Genomic DNA, 22,366 nt, shown 5'->3' with positions numbered 1-22,366 from the left:
CCCCATTTACTCTTTAGCCTTGTTTGTTGATAAGCCACATGATAAGTCGAAATCCATTTGTTCGATACCAAGTTCTTTTGATCTTAATAAAATCCTTAATGCACTATGTTAAGAAGAAGGGTTGAAAATTGTTGGTTGATTAAAGAAAGGGTGAAATGCTAAATTGTGTGGAAAAGAAAAGGGTAAGTAAGAACTTTGTTTTGGCTCTGGTCCTTAGTGACAATGTGCACCTCAACTCAATTGAGGGTGGCTATTTCAGAAATATGCTTTATACATTGGCCCTGATCCTACCAAGGATAATGTGTACTTTACTCGGACCTTAAAATCTAGAGTGAGGGTGGCTAGTGTAAAGGCATGAAACTTTTTTTTTTTTTAAAAATAAATTAATTAAGGGCAAAGATGGAGCAACAAAAAGGGGTAAATAGTCATAAAGTGTGTACTAGGAGAAAGAAAAGCTATAAAGGAGATTGTTGGCAAAATAATGACATGTGCATTAGGGAGGTGTAGTCACTAAAATGATTCCTAAATATTCCCCCCCTTACCTTAAGCCAACATTACAACCAAATGAAAGTTCTCTTGATTCCTTGAGAAATATAATGCGAAAGTAATAATACACTATTGGCAAGTTTATGGTAAGTTGAGAAAAGTAAGAACTTCTTTTGTGAGGGTGAGTTGATTGTTTGAAAAATAAGCCTTGTTGATATTGCAAATTGCTTGAGTGAAAGGCTTTAGTAAACAAGAACAAGTGAGGGCATTCATGGCATGTGTAAGATTATCTAATTGATGTGTTTGTATGAGTTTGCATTAGCCCGGAATAATAATAAAAGAGTCATTCTTTGAGCATGTGTTGTAACTTGGTGTAAATGTTGTGAAATGCTCCATCCATTGTGAACTACAATATCATGATTAAAAATGTTTGGTTGATTTTAAGGTTGGTTGATAAGTCCAAGGTTTGTGAAAAAGAGTTGATAGTCTAAAGATTGTTTGAGGACAAAGAAAAGTCTAAGTGTGGGGTGGTGATCTTAGGCGTATTTATGTGCCTAAGTTGTCAATATTTGCGTATGAATTGATTGAAGTAACGAATGATCTTGAGTCTATTAGCTTGATTTCATTATACTTGTGATATTATGCACTAAAATACATGATTAGAGGTTTCAGGAACTCTCAAGGAGATTGGAGTCAGATTGAAAAAAAAGATGCAAGGATATGCTGAAAAGAAGCTAAGGCTGAAGGCCCTAGGGCCAGGCACACTGCTAGGCGCGAGGTGCCAAGGGCCAATATTCAGAGAGGCTTCTCAGGCGCTCTGAGAGGCGCGACGTGCCAAGGCCCAACATTCTAGGGCCTTTCTCAGGCGCTCTGAGAGGCGCAACGCGCCAGGAGGGAAACCTCAGAGGTGAAGTTTGGGCGCAACACGCCAGTGGGATCATGACTTTTCCAGCTTAAAAGTGCTAAAAGAGGATTCCTAATTGTAATAGACTTTGGCTCTAATTTTCCTACCATTATAAATAGACCTTTAGGGCTCCATAATTAGCGTTCGACTTTTATTGGGTGTGCAAGAGCAAGTATTCACGCTTGTAATAGGTTTTGATCTTTTAACTCTTCTATTTTCCGAAAATCGCATGAACAATTGTATTTTGTGGTTTTCTAATAGCATGAGTGACTAAACTCTCTTGTGTTGGGGCTGCAACTACGAATGGATTGTTGATTATTAAAGGCTTGTTGAATTAATTCTTGGTTGTCATTATAAGTTACTTCTATATTCTTATTTTAGTATTTTATGCTTGCGCACCATAAGATAAATATATCGTCTAAACTTGAATCGGGAGAGGAGAGGTTAGATAAACTAGAGAATATAGAGAGCTTGATCGACATATTAAGTTGAGGTGATTTGTGTTCAGGAGTGATGCCCGGACGAACAATTCGCTTGGTTACGAAACAAGAAGAAATATAAATGCTCGCCAGTTAGTCTATTTATCCCCATTCAACGATGTAGTTAGATAGCTAACTGGAGTAGGCGACTAGAGGTGTGAACCCGACTCATATAATTTACCAAGTAAACCAGTAACTTGACGACTAAAAAGTAGTTCTAAGACAATAATATGATACATGAGATACATTGCATGCTGCAGCCTTGGAATTGTCCTTTACTTCCTTGAAACATCATCTTAAAGTCGTTTACATTAAGTTATGTTTACTTAGTTCATAATTAGTAGTAGTTAACAATCAATTATCAACTCTTGAAAAGGTTACTTTTACTTTTATCTGTAGAATTAAGTGTTAAATATAAATTGATCATAAGTCCCTTAGGAACGATAACTCGTTTATTAAAGAATCTATATTACTTGTGCTACTACGTACACTTGCGTGTATACTGGGGTGAAACATCGGGACAGGACCCACGACATCCTAATCAACTAATAATAAAACTGAAAGCAATAAAAGGGATCCTCCGGAAGCAAGGAGGCTCACCAACAAACTCTAGAGCTCACTAGAATCAACGATACGCTGGATGCTGATCCTGGTTACCTGTGTCTGCATCATAAGAAGATGCAGGCCAAATGACATCATTACATTTAATGTACGAGTATGCGAGGGGAATTCTAAAACAAGATATAAGCTTGAAAGGAACTGAAGAACTTACTTGGCTCAACTCAACTCAACTAATTCCAATATAAAGCAATGTAAATAAATGTAGTATAAAGAAAGCTTTAAAACATGGTTTTCAACTCTGTTTATTTAGAAATACAATAATAACTCTGTATGTATGCAAAGATACAATATGAACTCTGTTTGTATATGAAAATACAAATATTTCTGATGTATATAAAAATACAAAATACTGTTGTGGGAGTTTCTCTAACCGACAACCATCACTTAAGAGCTATCGTGATGATACAACGTTTTGCCTCACGCTGCCAGGGCTGTCCTATACCTTGTCAGGGGTATAGAACCTGAACTACTAAGTGGATCCACTAGTCTATGCTAAAAAACACTAAGGAATCATCTAAAAAGTATGACCCTTTTCTACCCATGGTGGCTACATGGTTTATGGGCGTTGTGAGTTGTCTGAACTCTCCTCCATATCGGTGCTCAATACTGCTCTCAAAATATGATACTAGCTCTTATATTTTAAAAAAACATACTTCTTTCTGTGATTTGAGAATATTGCTCAAATGCTCTTCTTGGAAATCAAAGTTTCCTCTCTTGCGTAATTATAAAAGCATTTACTCTTTAACTAAAAAAACTACCTCAAACTCTCTTTACTGAAAAACTAGCTCAAAGGCTCTTTACTGAAAAACTAGCTCAAGGGGTCTTTTGGAAATAAAGGTTTCCTTTCTTCTTTAAATGTGAAAACATTTTACTCTTTGGGAATACATTGTCCCAATATACCCTTTTGAAGAAATGAACTTACTTTACTCTTTACTCAACTCAAAACTCAAGTCTTAAAACAAAGTTAAAACATTTGTAAAAGACTCTTAGAAGATTCTATGAACTTCTCTTGACTTGACTCTTAACTTCTCTTAACTTGACTCTTAACTTCTCTTGACTTGACTCTTAACTGATCCTTGAATTGAATTATGGATTCAAGGATTGTGATTTGTGATAAGAAAGATCTCATGATGTTTAGGAGTGTTTTTAGATAATTAAACACGAGAAAAGATCAAGAAATCATCGTCTAAAAGCTGGTCCGCGACGTGGAGATGTATTTAGATTTTTGGTCGCGAAAATAATTTTTGAGGTAGAACGGTCCGTGACCACGACGCGACACGAGGGAGAATTTTCCAATTTGAGGAACAGGTCCGTGACGCGGACCTGGTACCCAGATTTGCCCGACTTGTTCCTTATTCATTTTCCTGCCCCAATTCGCCTAAATTCAATTCTTTTTCTCCAAATCCCTTTAAATTCATATACCCAACATATGTACACAAGAATCTAATCAAACACAACTCTAAAATCGACCTTAAACTCTCAAGAACTCCTCAATCTCATCCCAAATTCAAGAACACACATAAAGAACATTTAAACTTTCAACTTTTAGGACGAATTCATGCTAAATTAAAAATGTTTGGCGCGTGGGTGAACGAACCCAATGTTGTGTGACCTCACATACCTCATAGGGATCACCCTTTGACGAAATCCACAAGCGATTCTTGAAGAACTTGACGATTCTTGCTCCTTCTCCTCCTTTCTCTTCTTTTTTTCTCTTTTATAAACCCCTAACTCAATATCATAAAAGCATAAACTGAATCCTATCAGTTTAGACCCCAATTAATTACCAAAAACGAAATTAAGTCATGTGGTATGGAAAAGACCATAATGCCCTTCTAAAACCCGGGTTAGACTTTCCTTATTTGAACAGTCCCACTTCAAATGGGCATATCTCACTCATATGAACTCGGAATCGCGCAAACTCGCGGCGTTGGAAAAATTATTCCAAGTTCTTTCGTACGATATCTGAAAACACACTTAAATCATCTTGATCTAGGAGTTATGGTCATTTGAAGTTGACCAAAAACCCAACTTAACATACTTAACAAATTTTCCAAATTTTTGTATTCTTTCCAAAAAAGACTCCAATTTTTAACTTCTTACTAGTTCTTTCTAGTTATGGGGTGTTACATTAAGACTCTTAGGTTTGCATGATGCATGTTCCTTAAAAGGTGTTGGTTTAGCACTATCCTCTGCTGACTAAGAGTTGGTTTTCTAGACACAAGGTTCCCGAGTGGACAACTCGAGTGAGAAGGTTATGCGGTCACACTGAAATAGATCCGTACATCCCGCGCATATGCTGACTCTCCTAACTTTTGGAATTTTGAAAGAAATTTGCAGGTGCGCAAAACACACCTCGCGTGTACATGTGATAGTGTGATTTTTTCAGAATTGGAGGAATTATGAACGGATGATATAAAGCAATAACAAATAACCAGTTTATATCACGTAAGCATGATAAGTAAAGCATTTAGGCATTTAAAATAAAACAAACAACAAAAATGAAACAAGTAGATGTTAAAGACTGAATTATTAACCTAAATTTGTTATGGTTTAGAACCTAAAGTCGCCAAGCTGTTATACCCCATTTTAACTCGAGGTTCAAACGGTGTACAACATATTGGTGAATCTTAAAGTTATTTTAAAGAGTCACTACCTAATTATGTAAAAGGTTAATTAGGACACCTATTTTGCTAAAGTTAGTGCTAAGTTAACTCTAGATTAAAGTCTACTTAACCTTATACAATTCTAGGTAATGGTTCTAATTTATTCTAAAGGAAAGGGGTAAGGCATCCTTTAAAATATATTAAAACATTTAACCGGTCAAACTTAGGTTAATTAATTATAAAGATAAAGTGAGTCTAAACGAAATTTAAAAGGTCATAAGTTGGAAAATATTTTAACATTTGAAAACTCTTTTGATATTTTAAGTTAAAATGGTGAAGATTTAAAAAGGGTAATTTGTCTAAACCATTTTATTGTTGATCTGTAATCCATGTGTGAAAAAAGAAAGGTAATAAAATAAAGACCCTTGCTTATGTATTGATAAAATGCTTTCTTTTGAAAATGATTAAGAAAAAAATGAGTTCAAAATATGTATCTTCTTTAAAGGTGAAAAGATATTGTATGCTAAGTAATTTGTTAATAAGGTTGCAGATAACTAAGTGATTAAATATAAGTGCGGTCATTTTCCTATGTCGATTATCCCGAAAAAAACAAACTAAAACACATCCAAATCACAGTAAGTTAAACCAAAAAAAATGTTAAACAATAATAATAAAATAAGCAGCCACACAAGCGACCCTAAATGAGTTTTTCTTGCTTTTGTTGCTATTCGGATAGTCTAAGATGTCGACTCCATATATGGGTATGCCGGTGTCGAGTCCATGAGACACTAATTTTGCTAGAGTCTTGAATCAAAGACTCCATTTTTCTCCCAAAGTTCATGCAAGTAGAAAGAGGGTAAAAAGATTAGTAAGACCATTCAACTTTTAATAAAATTTAATAAGTCAAAGATAGAGCAAAGTAAAACGTGAAAACATGCAAATGCCTAATCAAGATACTCGCCTTGCAATTGATAATTTAAAATCAAACTCAAAATTTACAGCCACCAACACGTTTTAGGCAAAAAATTAATTCCCGACTTTAACAAGTTTAAACTTCAAAAGAACTTACCTTTCAAGCGATAAGTTTTGACATTAATTTCTAATGTAGCCAATACTAAACACTTAGAAGTAGAAAAGAAAAGTGTATACACTAAACAGAGAGTGGGAAAGAACCTTAGGCTCAAGTTTATATGTATAGATTTGTTAAGTATAAAAAAATAAAGCTTAAGAATGGCAAAACCCATGATTTGTGCCGTATTCCTTCAAATTTTAATATATGTTAAATGCTAAATTATAATTTAAAACTAAAAAAAAAGCACAAAGGAATCTTAACATATAATTTTATTAACAAGAAAGCAAAGAATTTAAAAGTAGTACTTACGCTAAGAATAAAGTTTTATAAGAATTCCCACAGCTAAAATGTCTTCTTTCTTTTACATTTTTTTTATAAAGGTGCATTTAGTATGCATACCATTCTACCTACTTTTTACTAAAACAGAAACAACATTGTAACAAAACATTGTTAACAAACCATTTTAAAAGAAAAGGCTGATGCACATCAAAAAATAATAATTTAGATATGGCAAACAAAATGGCTTCAAGTAATATAATCATGTTGTCTAACACGCCATGGAAACACAACTTCAAAGTTATGTCGATCTCAAAAATAATCCAACTACAATAATTATTATAACTAAACTAGGTAGAAAATTTGTATGTAAGACGTGATTTTCTTAAAATAAACTCGATAGTTCATAAAAGAGATGATAGAGTTGAGAAAATAAAAGAGGTAAATGTCACCTGTTTCGGGGTAGTGAACGGGATGCTTTGGTCGAAGGTCTATGTTCGAAGAACTACAAACTCGAGCAAGATTGAAAGTAGAGTTTAGGCCGAGATCGAAAGAGAATGTAAAGACGATATTTTAGAGCAAAGAACTAGTGATTAAAAGTGTTATGGAGGCAGAAAGCTTTTTAAAAAAAATGAATAACAAGGCTGCAATGGAAGCTGAAAAATCTCCTCCAATATGAGTGCAAAGGTTGCTATTTACAGTGAGGAACTAAGGTTCTTCTTATTTCAATTTGGGCGGGATTCAAGAAACAACAGAGCTGTTTTGAATTCAAAACTGTACATGTGGTTCTTCATCAGTGTCACGACCCAGGGGTACACCCTAGAAGTAACATGGCGTACTTGACCCTGAAGGGGCCTAAGCCCTTAGCACATCATAACATAAGATAATAGAAAAGTACGGGAATTTTAAAACTTTTTCCATACAATCGAAGTCTTTTATAAAAACAAGCGGCAGTCTTTACTACACTTTGACTCAAACCATCTAATACAACTTTGAATTAAAACTCTTGGGACACAACCCATACAATAGTCTCAACATGAGAAATAAAAGACATAAAGGAAATTGTGATTTTTGTCCTCGAAGCTATGAGGACTCACCAAGTCTTCAACTCCTTTGCTCCTTAGAAACCTATCCTCAAGAATGAAACTCAATATCTGAACCCTACATTTGATTAGAATATAGACTAAGTAACCTCAAAGCATACTTGTGCAATGTATGAATGGCATCCCATAATACCACTCACACTAAGCATAACCTTGAGTCACCATATTCATACTTACCATTCATTTGGTCTCATTCTTAGCTTACTTCATAACCAAGGGAATCTCTCACCTTTAGTCAATCATAACATAACAAGGAAGGCAACTATAGCACAATCTTATCTAAGCATACATCATATAAGAGAAACACCTCATGAGTCACCTCAAGGCAAGCTTGTGCCATGCATGAACAAGACCTCATAATCCTACCCATGCTAAGCTAGACACTTTAGGTTCATCATTCATGTTTATCATCTCTTAGCATCATAACGACAAGGGGAATCACCACTAGTCATGCATGTATTGGAGGGGCCTACCAAGTTACAATCCAAACTAGTCATGCTCAAGTTCACAAATGCAAGGGGAATCACCTCACATTTCCCATATCATGACATAGGTAATCACCTCATGTTTAACTAATTAGGAGTAAGGGAACTCACCACACATTCCTATCATGTAAAGGTCATTTAGGGGAATCACCATAAGCCTCATCACATTTCATAGTCCTAGGACTTAGATTCATTTTAGGTGAGAAAACCTTTCAAACTAGAATCATTCTATGTGAGAGAACCTTTCATGTCATATCATATTCATGCATAATACCATTTTTAGAATTCTACATTAGACATGGATATCATCATGACTCAAGTGACTATATCACTTTATACATTCATTGGGTAGATTAGGTAGGTAAAGGCCTTCCACCATAATTCTATCCATAAGTCTTCTATTCTCATATAGACTTTACTCTCAAAGCCTTAACATACATAGTTCATCATATTGACTTTACTCTCAAAACCATAGTGATCAACATTCATGACTACAATCCTTATAGTCAAGCTTTACTTCTTACAATCATCATTCATACCTAAATTTCAAGGCATTCTAATCACATTATCATCAAGTGATTCTAGCCATAATTCATCATAAAGGTTCAACTTAAAGCTTTACTAGTCAAGACCCATCATATTCACATTATTCTAATTCAATTCATGTCTATATGTTTCTATTCTTCATTAATTACTACTCATAGCATAAATTTTAGAAGATCACCTTTGAATCCTCAATTTCACCTTTCATGGCATAAACCCACATAATTCCATTTCATCAGTTAGACTAGGGTTAAACACAGAAACATAGAAATTCATCATAATATCATGATTCAATGCTAGATCAATTATAATTAGGTATTATCCACTCAATTGGAGTCATACCCAAACACTACCCACAACATAGGAAGAAACTCTATCTAGAATTGGGTTTTATCTTCACAATTGGGGGAAATCTAAGGGGGCTCTATGTGTGGAAGAACCCATAGATGAATAAGATAACATACCTTGATTCAAAGCCCTTACTAAGTTTGCAACAATGGAGGAAGTTGACCTAGCTTCTTCTTCTTCTTCTTCTTTTCCTTCTTCTGCTTCTGCTTCTGCTTCTGCTTCTCCTTTTCCTTCTTCTGCTTCTGCTTCTGCTTCTTCTTCTCCTCCTTCTTCTTCTTCTATAGAGAGGATTTTTGAGAAGATGAACTTTGGGATCTTTTGGGGTTTTGGAATTAATGACTTAGTTGGGGTGGTCAATTACTTAAAATAGTTTATATATGTGTATAAAGTCCATACAAAATGACCCTTACTTAAACCTAATTAAAAAAGAATTTACTAAAGAATCCCTCATTAGGCAACCCACTCCAGGCACCACGATAGGACCTCATGAGCCGTGGTCCTACCCGTGGTCAGTCACGCCCTAAAGCTACCCCTAGGACGCGTACACGGAACCTTGGATCACAAGTGACTCCAAGCTAACCCTGCTGGCATATCATAAGCATACTTAAATAAACTGAAGTAAAAAAATATTGTGCGGAAGCTAAATCATCATGTAAACTGAAATGATGGGGAAAACCCATATACTATTTGAATTAACGAAAAGTGCGAGTTCAACAACAATTGAAAAGTCAAACTCTAACACTAAAGTTGAAACTAACTATGTCTGAAGTAAGCCTCTACTGACTATAAATGTTGGGACATGCACCAGCTAGATCTAGCAAATACTGAAACTAAAGACTAAAAGCAAAGGAAGATAATCATGTCACTCATCCTCGAAAAATGAGGACTCACCACTGATGTTGCTGAACTGAAGATCGTAAATTGATTTATGCGTGATCTGGAAGCTGAGAACCTAAACCTACATCACGAGAAGATGTAGCGCAAAGTATGCGTCAGTACTTAAAAGGTACTGAGCATGTATGATAGAGTAAAGTTGAACAATAACATAATTGAACCAAAGCATAATGTCTGAGCAATGATAAGAGATAAACATGATACTAAACTGAAAACACTGAATCATGAAATACTGAATGCAATGACCAAGTTCATAACATGCTGATACTGAAATCTGACTGTAACTGATCACATGGTCAACGCAATAGAATCTGACTGTACTGTGGGAGCAACTAATAACCTACATAAAACCACATGAGCTAAATGTGGAGTTCGATGTATAAGCCTCATCGAGAGGACCCAATATACCCTACCAGAGGTATAGAGGCATGACAGGCGTGATCACAAAAATGATGCCCACATAAGGGACTTACAACCTACGGGGCACGTAGTTCTGGGACTTGCGGGTGACTGACCCTAGTCCACTCGGTATTAAGCTTTTCCCAATTGATTATGTAATTTAGCAATATATAACTGAAATGATGTAATACTGGATAGCTCAAAATACTGACATGCTTACTCAAAATGCAACATAATGTAATGATAATGAAACATTCATAATTGGAGCATGTATAACTGAATAAACTGACCTAGCATATGCAATTCATGAACTAAAAGAACTACATAACTAGGGTTCTGAATTTATGAAGGAATTTATACCAAACCATACTAAAATCATGAAAATCTAATTAGGAACATTAAAGTAACTAATTCATACTGATCTACTGAAATTCTAGAAACCCTAGGTCTAGATAATATTAAGGGAATCAAGAATCTGACTGAATTTTAGGGACCTAATGGGCAAAAGGAACCCACTAGTGAAATCCCACATACCTGGTGACAAATTCCACGGAGAAATCTTTTGATTTCGGGTCTGGATTTGATGAAAACTCGATGCATTCTTCAACTAGGGCTGCTCGACTTTCTCCTCTATTTTGCTCTAAGTTTGATGAATTTTTAGTGAATAATTGATTAGGTTAGGTTCTAATTAGTTTAGTAGGCTAAAACTGACCAAAACTACGTACTTTAGGGGTTAAACGACGTAGTTTAAATGTCCAACGCATAGGGGAAAAGACCAAATGACCCCTGACTTAAAATCTGCAGAACCCACCTACGAATAGATCGACGATCCTTGGATTGATCCACGATCCGTCCTATCAGTCCATCGATCGACTTCAGAGACTAGGTTTTGAGGGTCCTGAGGGTCTTGACCTACGGATGGATCGAAGATCCATGGACCGATCCATGATCCATCATGTTCGACAGTCGATCGACTTCAGAGACCAGGTTCTGAGGATTCCTGAGGGTCTTGACCTACGAAAGGATCGACGAACCGTCCTGTCCGACTGTGGGTCATGCCTTAGAATAGTTTTTGTCTGAGATTCTAGGGAGGGTTGCAGGTGGCCATCCACGGACCACCAGAACGGGTCGTGGGTCAGCCTACGGTCCGTAGGTGGCACCGTTGGTAGCACCTGAAACTTCTGGAATTCTGCATTATGGTATGTCTAGGATACGGGGTGTTACATTATCTCCCCCTTGGGAATATTCATCCTCGAATGAAGTCTAAACTAATTGGATAGGGAGGGAAAGAGCTGCAAACCCTGCCACTAATTACTAGAAACTGATTTCTGACTGAACTAAGTTCCAATGACATGCAAATACGCTGAAAAATGCAAGTACAAACAGAAGGAACATGATACTAAGACTGAATATACGCATGAATGACTAAAAAACTGAAGAGGAACTATTACTTCAAGCTGGAATGGAATCGGAAGGAAAGAGGTGAGGATACTTGGCCTTCATGGCTCCTTCCGCTTCCTAAGTAGCTCCCTCTACAGACTGACTCCTCCGCAAAACCTTAACTGAAGTGATTTCTTTGTTTCTCAACCTTCTAATCTAACGATCAAGAATCTCAACTGGCACATCCTCATAGATGAGACTATCCTTCACAACCACACTTTCTAAAGGTACTATAGATGTTGGATCACCCACACACTTCTTCAACAATGAAATGTGAAAAACCGGATGCACTACCGCTAGTTCTACTGGCAACTCTAACTCATAAGCCACTCTACCAACTCCTTTCAGGATCTTGTAAGGGCCTATGTATCTAGGACTGGGCTTTCCTTTCTTGCCAAATCTCATCACCCCCTTCATAGCTGACACTTTCAGAAAAACCCAAACATCAACTTGGAACTTTAATTCCCTTCTCCTTGCATCTGCATAGGACTTCTGGCGACTCAGAGTTGTCTTTAGTCTATCTCTAATTTATTGCACTTTCTCCATAGCATCATGAACTGAATCTAGCACTATCAAGGCTGCTTCACCTACTTCAAACCAACCAACTGAAGATCTACGTCTACACCTATACAATGCCTCATAAGGGGCCATTTGAATGTTGGAATGGTAACTATTATTGTAGGCGAACTCTATAAGAGGAAGGTGATCATCTCAACTACCATTGAAATCGATAACACAAGCTCTTAACATGTCCTCTAAGGTCTGAATGGTACGCTCTGCCTGACCATCCATCTGTGGATGAAATGTTGTGCTAAGATTAACCTGAGTACCAAGACCTTTCTGAAATGACTTCCAGAAATGAGAGGTAAACTGAGGACCTCTATCTGAGATGATTGACAAAGAAACCCCATGCAATCTCACTATCTCATTAATGTAAAGATTGGCATAGTCCTCCGCCGAAAGTGTAGTCTTAACAGCCAAAAAGCACGCAGACTTAGTGACTCTATCAACTATCACCCAAATGGAGTTGTGCTGTCTACGAGTACGAGGTAAACCTGTGATGAAGTACATGTTGATCACTTCCCACTTATAAGTAGGAATGTTGATCTCTTGGGTTATACCTCCTGGTATCTGATGTTCTACTTTCACTTGCTGGCAATTATGGTACTTTGCCACAAACTCCGCTATATCCCTTCTCATACCATTCCGCAAAAAGACTTCCCGCAAATCATGGTACATCTTAGTGGCGCTTAGATGAATAGAATATCTAGAGTTATGGGCTTCTGCAAGAATCTGTTGTCTCAACTCACCCACCTTATGAACACATAATCAACCCTGATAGCGAAGCACACCATCTTCCCCTTGGGAGAAAACCTCAACCCTTTGTTGATGGACTGCACCCTTTAGTTGAAGTAATATCGGATCACTGTCTTGATTTTCCTTAACCTCTGCTACCAATGATGATTCTGACCCATTCTGAACGGTTACACCACCATGTGATATGCTCATAAGATGAACTCCTAAGAGAGCAAGTCTGTGAACATCCTTTGCTAGCTCCTTTCTTTCTTCCTCAACATGTGCTACACTACCCATAGATAGTCTGTTAAAAGCATCTGCTACTACATTGTCCTTACCAGGATGGTAATGCACACTCATATCATAGTCCTTGAGGAACTCAAGCCATCTCCTTTGGCGAAGATTTAACTCTTTTTGGGTGAACACATACTGAAGGCTCTTATGGTCTGTGAACACATCTACGTGAACACCATACAAGTAATGTCTCCAAATCTTAAGTGCAAACACCACTACTGCAAACTCAAGGTCATGAGTTGGATAGTTCTTCTCATGCACCTTAAGTTGTTTAGAAGCATAAGATATAACCGTACCTCGCTGCATCAACAAAAATCCTAGGCCAACTCTGGATGCATTACAATAGATAACATAACCGTCTGAACCCTCTGGTAGAGTCAAAACAGAAGTTGTAATCAACCTAGTTTTCAGTTCTGTGAAGCTTTTCTCGTAATCATCTAGCCACTTAAACTTGACCTTTTTCTGAGTCAACTTAGTCAACGGAGAGGCTATGGATGAAAATCCTTCCACGAACCTTCTGTAATATTCCGCTAGACCCAAGAAACTTCTAATATCTGTAGGAGAAGTAGGTCTGGGCCATTGTTTCACTAATTATATCTTCTGAGAATCCACTTGGATCCCTTCACTAGACACAATATGCCCAAGGAAAGCGACGAATTGAAACCAAAACTCAGATTTGCTAAACTTAACGAATAATTGGCGATCTTTGAGAGTTCGAAGGACAACCCTCAAATGATTCTCATGTTCTTCCTCATTCCTAGAGTAAATGAGGATATCATCAATAAAGACGATAATGAACAAGTCCAAATACTGCTTGAACACTCTGTTCATCAAATCCATGAAAGCTGCAGGAGCATTGGTTAGTCCAAATGACATAACTACAAAATTATTATGACCATACCGAGTTCTGAAAGCTATTTTTAGTTTGCCAATATCTCTGACTCTGAACTGATGATAACCAGATTTGAGATCCATTTTTTGAGAAATGACTAGCACCCTGAAGTTGGTCAAACAAGTAATCAATCCTGGGGATAGGATACTTATTCTTGATTGTAACCTTGTTCAACTGTCTATAATCAATGCACATCCTAAGAGAACCATCTTTCTTCTTCACGAACAACACTGGTGCATGATGTTTGTGTAATCAAGACACAACTTCCGATGCAAGTGTCTACGATTGTACAATAGTTTAGTAACCCAACCAAGGGTTGGGATCGTTCCCAAGAGAGTGGGCGTGAGAATTAGTGATTAAGTGCGAAAGTGCTAGAGCTAATCGTAGCTAAATACTTTGGCGAATGAAAACATAACAAATTAAAAAGGGTGACACAAGCGTCAAGTATCAAATGGGGGTTTGTAAGCAAGAAACAACTAAAATAGTGAAAATAAAGAAAAATGCTAGTATGGAGACGACTTGGGATATGATAAGAATACGAGATAGACTAAATCATTAGGTACATGCTTTTGATAGTAAATTCATAGAATAATTGTGACTAGGCTAGACTTTAAGGTGGATAAGCTCTCTTTCGAGTAACTTACCCCGTCTCAAATGTGTTCCTCTCGGATACGACTTGCCGCATAAAGAACAACATCAGCCTTAACCCACTCACTCTCTCGAGCTGAGTGTGTGGACATGGGACTAGGGTTCACTCTCTCGAGCTGAACCTCATGTCGACCCACTCATACTGGCCATCAATTTAGTGGTCTTAGTTTTACGACCTCTCACTCGAGCAAGCCGAAAACACATATATGAGATTATCTTTGCAACTACAACCTCATTAAATTCATCCACAACCACTAAATGAAATCACATTTAAACTACAAATAGACTATTAGCAAGCAAGACCCAACCACTAATCTAACCCATATTCACAAAATCACACCCCAAGAATTAAGGTTTTAGCTACGTATGTAAAAGAGATAAAGACGTATACCATTATCAATTTCCATCAATGGGTATGCAAAATTAAGTCTTAAAACAAACCAAGAATGAAGAATCCAAGAGACCTAATTCCAATACCTTGAATTTGAAACCCTTTGAAAACTCCAAGTTCTTCAAAACCCTCTCCAAAACTTAGAGAAAATATCTCCAAAAACTCCGTCTCAAACTTAATAATCTAAAAACTAGATAAAATAAGGTAAAATTTGCTACTAAGAATAAAAATTGAACTAGTATTTATAGTTTTCAGAAAATGTGCTCCGAAGGATCTTTCGGCGACGTTAGTGGGAATCGCCGATGCATTCGGCGATCCTCCCTTTGGTCTACTTCGTCGCCTTTCCTCAGTTACCTTCAGCATCTTTGTGTCCTGGATAATTGGGCGATGTAGCAGTGTTTCGCGGAGTCGCTTGGCGATACGCCGACTACTCCTTTTCACCGCCGATTTGCTTCTTTCCTTCAGGGCTCAACACACTGGAAAAAAAGGCGAATATGCGATCTACTGGCAATTCGCCGAATGGGTTTGATGATTCACAGATCTTCATTTCTTCGTTCTTTTAGCTTCTTTTGCTTCTTTTTGCTTGATAATGTCCATGCTTTTCCTCAAACTTCAAATACCTAAAACTTAAAGGATTTCATCAAATATCTAGATAAAACATGCATTTGAGGACACTAATTTCATCAAAATATACCCCTAAATGAGTCCAAATCGTGGACTTATCAGTGCACCCCATGGGGAAATATTGGGCCTGCTGACTCAAGAGTTGGGGTTTCGAAGCTTGAATCCTTAACCTGAACTATATGATAGAGATACCCCTTAGAGATTATATTTTTGGCTTTAAGGTAAGAAATGAATCAACCCATAGGCGCTAAGCTACTACCCTTCCATTCTAAGATTGGTTCGTCTAGAAAATGAAAATGAGCAATCCTAGTCCTACACTCGACTAAGGCATAACAAGAATGTAACCAATCCATGCCTACAATGACATCAAAGTTTACCATTTCTAACTCTACAAGATCTGCTGAGGTGACTTTCTGGGAGACTATGACAGGGCAATTTATGTACACCCGTTTAGCTATAACTGAGTCACCGACTAGAATAGAGACTGAGAAGGGTTCTAAAATAGTTTCTTACTAACATTGAAGTTGACTGCTAAATAGGGAGTTACAAAAGACAAAGTAGCTCCTACTGTCTTTCCATTAAGTGTACCAGATATGAGCTACATCCTTAAGCTGGTAAGATGCCAACTCAACCTGATCATTCCCAGTTACATACATCACTTCAAAGATCTTCTTGACCTTATCAATGAAGTTTTGGGGATCCTCACCAATCTACGATCCTAAGAACTCAGGCGATTCATCTTAACAAAATCCCAAACTCTAGCTGCAACTGACCCAACATTAGTATTTGTCAGAGCTGGACCTGCTGATTGTTCTGGTTGGTCACACTCTGAGCCAATAGTTGGATAGCGTTCCAAAATTCAGCATTCAAAACTTCCTGATCTAGGACTGGAGGAGCTACATTTGCATTCTTGTCATTCGCATTCCTTGCGTATGCTCTATGAGGAGGCATGATCTTAAGCTCATAGCGACAGATTAGAAAGAGAGATCATACCAATGCATGATAAGAATATCAAGAAAGTGAAGTTTTCCTAAAACACTTCAAAGTCTCCCTCTCATTATATGTGGTGCACTTCACACCCATGAAAAGGACTCTACTTAGTGCGGATTTTCAAACATCCTAGGACTCTTAAACCTAGTGCTCTGATATCAAGTTTGTCATGCCTCGAAGCTACCTCTAGGACGCGGACACGGGACCTTAGAACCTGCGGGGAACGTAGTTCTGGGACTTGCGGGTGACTGACCCTAGTCCACTCGATATTAATCTTTTCCCAATTGATTATGTAATTTAGCAATTTATAATTGAAATGTTGTAATACTGGATAGCTCAAAATACTAACATGCTAACTAAAAAATGCAACATTAATATACTGATAATAATGCTTTTGAAAACCGAGGCATGTTTATATATGACTGAATTAGATGGCCTAGCATATGTAATTCATGAACTAAAAGAACTACATAGCTAGGGTTCTGAGTTTATGCATGAACCTGGGCAATAACGATACTGAATTCATGAAAATACGATTTGGATCATTCTAACAGCTAAAACCCAACAATTCTAACATTCAAGAAACCCCAAGTCTAGATAATATTAAGGGAATCAAGATTCTGACTAAAATCAAGGGACCTAATGGGTGAAAGGAACCCACTAGTGAAATCCCACATACCTAGTGACGAATTTCACGAAGAAATCTTTTGATTTCGGGGCTGGAACTGATGGAACCTTGTTGCGTTCTTGAACTAGGGTTCTTGACCTCTTTCCCCTCTTACGCTTCAATTTTTCTATGTTTTAAAGAATGATTTGACTTAGGTAAGTTCTAGTTATGTTTCTAGGCTAAAACTGACCAAAACCACGTAGTTTAGGGGTCCAACGCATAAGGGAAAGACCAAAAGACCCCTGACTTGATAGCTGTCAGGGTCACCGACGGACCATCGATCGACTGACGACCTGTGATGGTCAACCGTCATTCACTACTGGAGGCTGGAATTTGGGGGTCTGATCCACGGACGCGGACCACGGTCCATGACCTGACCTACAGTCTGTGGGTCCGGCTGTGGGTCGACACTTAGAATGATTTCTGGGGCTGAGTCTGGGGAGGGTTGCAGATGCGAACCACGGACCACCAGCATGGGTCGTGGGTCACCCTACGATCCTTGGGTGGCAACCGTGGGTCGCACCTGTAACTTCTGGAAATCTGCCTTGAGGTCTGTTTTCGGATACAGGGTGTTACATATACAAACTCTATGAAACATCATCTATCACATGGAAGCAACAATGAAGCTCATTCATACTAAAGACAACATCAAGGTCTATCATATCAAATTTATCAAGTCATAAAAGACAAGCAACACTGGAATCTAGATAAAGCATGAAACACATAGCGGTAGCAACATAAGGAGGTCACTCTTGATCATTTCTAGCTTGGAGATCTTAAGGCCTATTCTTTCTTGGAGCCTTCCCACCCAAACCAATTAGACAGGAGGAAGGGTAGTGTTGGGACCTACGACGACTATCCTCTTAGGGCAATGCCTTATCTTGTGGCCCAACTCACCACAACCAAAACAAACATTTGAACCCGCTAAGCATTCACCCTCATGCCTTCTATCAAACCACATCCCAGCAATAGAATCTCACGACTATCATCTTGAGACTTAAGGTTAGGCACCCTCTTTTGGTTGAACTTATGAGTACTTGAGGGATTTTGCCCGGGGAACTTTTGTCTAAACCTAGGGCGACCATGTCCATCAGACTCATCATCAAAGGACTTATAATCATCCCATCTAGACCTACTTTTCTCCCTAGATTCTTCCTTGAGTTTTGACTCGTCAATTCATTGGGAGAAAACCATAAGACGTGAGATATCCATATCATCAATAAGCATTGCCATACGATATTCTTTTTCTACTAAGCCGGACACTCCCACCATGAAATGATTCATCCTAGCCCTTGAATACTCCACTAAAGTTGGAACATACTTGGAGAGTTGAGTAAACTTTAGATAGTACTCTTGAACACTCATACTACCTTGCTTAAGGTTCATAAACTCTTGCATCTTAACCTCCTTCAAATCTAGGGGAAAGAACCTATCAAGAAATGTCTTCTCAAACACCTCCCACTCTATGGGACCCACTTCTACCGGTCTACTCTCTTTCCATTGACCATACCATATTTGAGCTACCCCTTTCAATTAGTAAGCGGCTAATTCTGCTTTCTCTACCAAAGTCACCCCCATGATATCAAGAATCTTATAAACCTCATCTATAAACTCCTTAGGATCTTCCTCCACTTTGGATCCATGAAACTCCAGAGGGTTCATCTTAATAAACTCCCTCACTCTAGAAGCCGCGGAATTCACATTAGGGTTCACACGATGCCAAAGATCCCTATTGGCTTGGGCCGTCATAGCGTGAGCCAACAATTGTATGGTAGACCTAAACTCTGCATGAGTCACATTCTCCCCTATAGGGTCAATTGGAGGTTGAGGAGGATCTTGGGGTGGAACTTGGAAAGGAACCTCTAGATCCACATTTTCTTCCTTATTTCTCTTAGCATTTTCCCTTGTATTAGCCATACCCTGAAAAACCATAGGGTACGGATTAGGAGAAGGACCTACTAGAACCAAACTCTATGGCACGACTTAGAGAATGAAGAAGTGAAGTTTCCTAAATATCCAATAGCCTCATATTCATAAATGTGGCGCGCTTCACATTTATGAACAAGACTTTACTAGACGTAGTTTGAGACAATCCTAGAACCATTCTAAACCTTGTGCTCTGATTACCAAGTTTGTCATGACCCAGGGGTACTGATGAGTCCACAATTTGGACTCATTTAGGGCTTTATTTTAATAGAATTAGTGTCCTCAAATGCATATTTTGTCTCAATAATTGATGTAAATCCTTAAGTTTCAGGTGTTTGGAGTTTGAGGCAAAGCATGGACACTACTTGGCAAAAAGGAACAAAACGGCTGAAAAGACGAAGAAAAGTAGGCCTGAGTATCGCCTAAACCAATGGGCGATTCACCGAATGGCCTTAACCTCACCCATATTCCAGTAAGCTGAGCCCTGAAGGAAAAGATCAAGTGGGCGATGAAGAGGAGCAATCAGCGCGTCACCAAACAGTTTCGCGAAGCAGTACTATATCGCCCAATGATCTAGAACACGAAGATGCTGAAGGCAAAGGCTGAAAGACGATGAAGCAAACCAAAGGGCGGATCGCCGAGTGCATCAGCGATCCCGACTAACTGCGGTGAGTGATCCTTCGCAGCACATTTTTAGACAACTATAAATACTAGTTTGAATTTTTATCCTAGTATGCATTTTTAGATACAACATTTTATTTTCTAAGTTTTCAAGTAGAGAGACTCGATTCGATAATTGGCTAGTCACAACGAGATGCTAAGAGTTCACATATTGTCTATGCAACTTCATTTGGCCTCATCGTAGCCACACATTCATGTTTGTTCGATTATGAGCACTATTTAAGGTTTTTAGCTATGGTTAACTCTAGCATATTTGTGCTTAACTCATAATTCTCATAAACCGCTCCCTTGGGACTCGACCCCAACCCTTGGTTGGGTTATATTACTATTGAACGACCGTTGACACTTGAATTAGAAGTTGTGTCTTTGATAACGTCATTCAATCAGGTACACCCTAGAGGTAACATGGCGTACTTGACCCCGAAGGGGCCTCATACAATCCCCTAGCACATCATAACATAAGATAATAGAAAAGTATGGGAATTTTAAAACTTTTTCCATACAATCGAAGTCTTTTATAAAAAACAAGCGGAAGTCTTTACTAGACTTTGTCTCAAACCATCAAATACAACTTTGAATTAAAACTCTTGGGACACTGCCCATTCAATAGTCTCAACATGAGAAATAAAAGACATAAAGGAAATAGTGGTTTTTGTCCTCGAAGCTATGAGGACTCACCAAGTCTTCAACTCCTATGCTCTTTAGAAACCTATCCTCAAGAATAGAACTCAATCTCTGAACCCTACATTTGATTAGAATGTAGAAAAAGTATGTGTTAGTAAAAAATGTACTAAATATGTTAGCTAGCATAACATCATAAGAGCATAATATCATAAGAGTTAGTCAACATAGACATAATACAATACTTTATAAAACATCAACTATAAGCATAAGAGACAATATTATAATCATAAGTAAAATCTCCAACATAAGCATCATATAAGCATCATTCAACTCCTAGTCATTCATATCATAATAAGACCACTCTCAAGTAACCTCAAAGCATACTTGTGCAATGCATAAATGACATCTTATAATACCACCCAAGCTAAGTATCCCTTTTTGGTCATCTTAATCATAGTCTATATGTATAGTCAAGACCTAGGCTTTCATATTATAAGATCACTATACTACTAAGTAACCTCAAAGCATACTTGTGCAATGTATGAATGGCATCCCATAATACCACTCACACTAAGCATAACCTTGAAGTCACCATATTCATACTTACCATTCATTTGGTCTCATTCTTACCTTACTTCATAACCAAAGGAATCTTTCACCTTTAGTCAATCATAACATAACAAGGAAGGCAACTATAGCACAATCATATCTAAGCATACATCATATAAGAGAAACACCTCATGAGTCACCTCAAGGCAAGCTTATGCCATGCATGAACAAGACCCCCATAATCCTACCCATGATAAGCTAGACACTTTAGGTTCATCATTCATGTTTATCATCTCTTAGCATCATACAGACAAGGGGAATCACCACTAGTCATGCATGTATTGGAGGGGCCTACCAAGCTACAATCCAAACTAGTCATGCTCGTGTTCACAAATGCAAGGGAAATCACCTCAAGGCATACATGTTTAGTTCATCATGAAGGACAAGGGTACTCACCTCAAGCCATACATATCATGGAATCATAAAGACAAGGTGAGTCACATTTAGTCACACATATCAATGAATTATAAATACAAGGGGAGTCACCTCTAGTCATACATATACACAAATCATAGGTATTCGCCTCCATGTTCATTTTAATGTAATGTAGGTATTCGCTTCTATATCCATTTTAATGTGTAATGTAGGTATTCGCCTCCACATCATCACATAAGGATCACAGGTAATCGCATCCATGATCAACATAAAGGCTAATGGGTAATCACCGCCTTCTTTGGGAGTCATACATACATAAAGGGTAATCACCTCACACTCCCCATATCATTACATGAGTAATCACCTCATGTTTAACTAATTAGGAGTAAGGGAACTCACCTCACATTCCTATTAGGTAAATGTCATTTATGGGAATCACCATAATCCTCATCATATTTCATAGTCCTAGGACTTAGATTCATTTTATGTGAGATAACCTTTCAATCTAGAATCATTCTATGTGAGAGAACCTTTCATGTCATATCATATTCATGCGTAATACCATATTTAGAATTCTACAGTAGACATGGATATCATCATGAATCAAATGATTCTATCACTTAATACATCCACACATTCATTAGGTAGATTAGGTAGGTAAAAGCCTTCCACCGTAATTTTATCCATTAGTCT

The 22,366-nt window shown here is 37.8% G+C and overlaps 1 protein-coding gene across 2 annotated transcripts in view; it reads left to right on the top strand.

Annotated features, from left to right (window-relative positions):
- Positions 1-22,366, top strand: part of LOC125837375 (probable protein phosphatase 2C 10) — a 1,808,044-nt gene that overhangs the window by 800,879 nt on the left and 984,799 nt on the right. The window lies entirely within an intron of this gene.

Source organism: Solanum verrucosum, unplaced genomic scaffold (genome assembly GCF_900185275.1).
Source record: "Solanum verrucosum unplaced genomic scaffold, falcon-dt-bn FXZP01000147.1, whole genome shotgun sequence".
Taxonomy (NCBI): domain Eukaryota; kingdom Viridiplantae; phylum Streptophyta; class Magnoliopsida; order Solanales; family Solanaceae; genus Solanum; species Solanum verrucosum.
The sequence above is the reverse complement of the archived record's forward strand: the minus strand, read 5'-3'. Positions and strand labels throughout refer to the sequence as shown.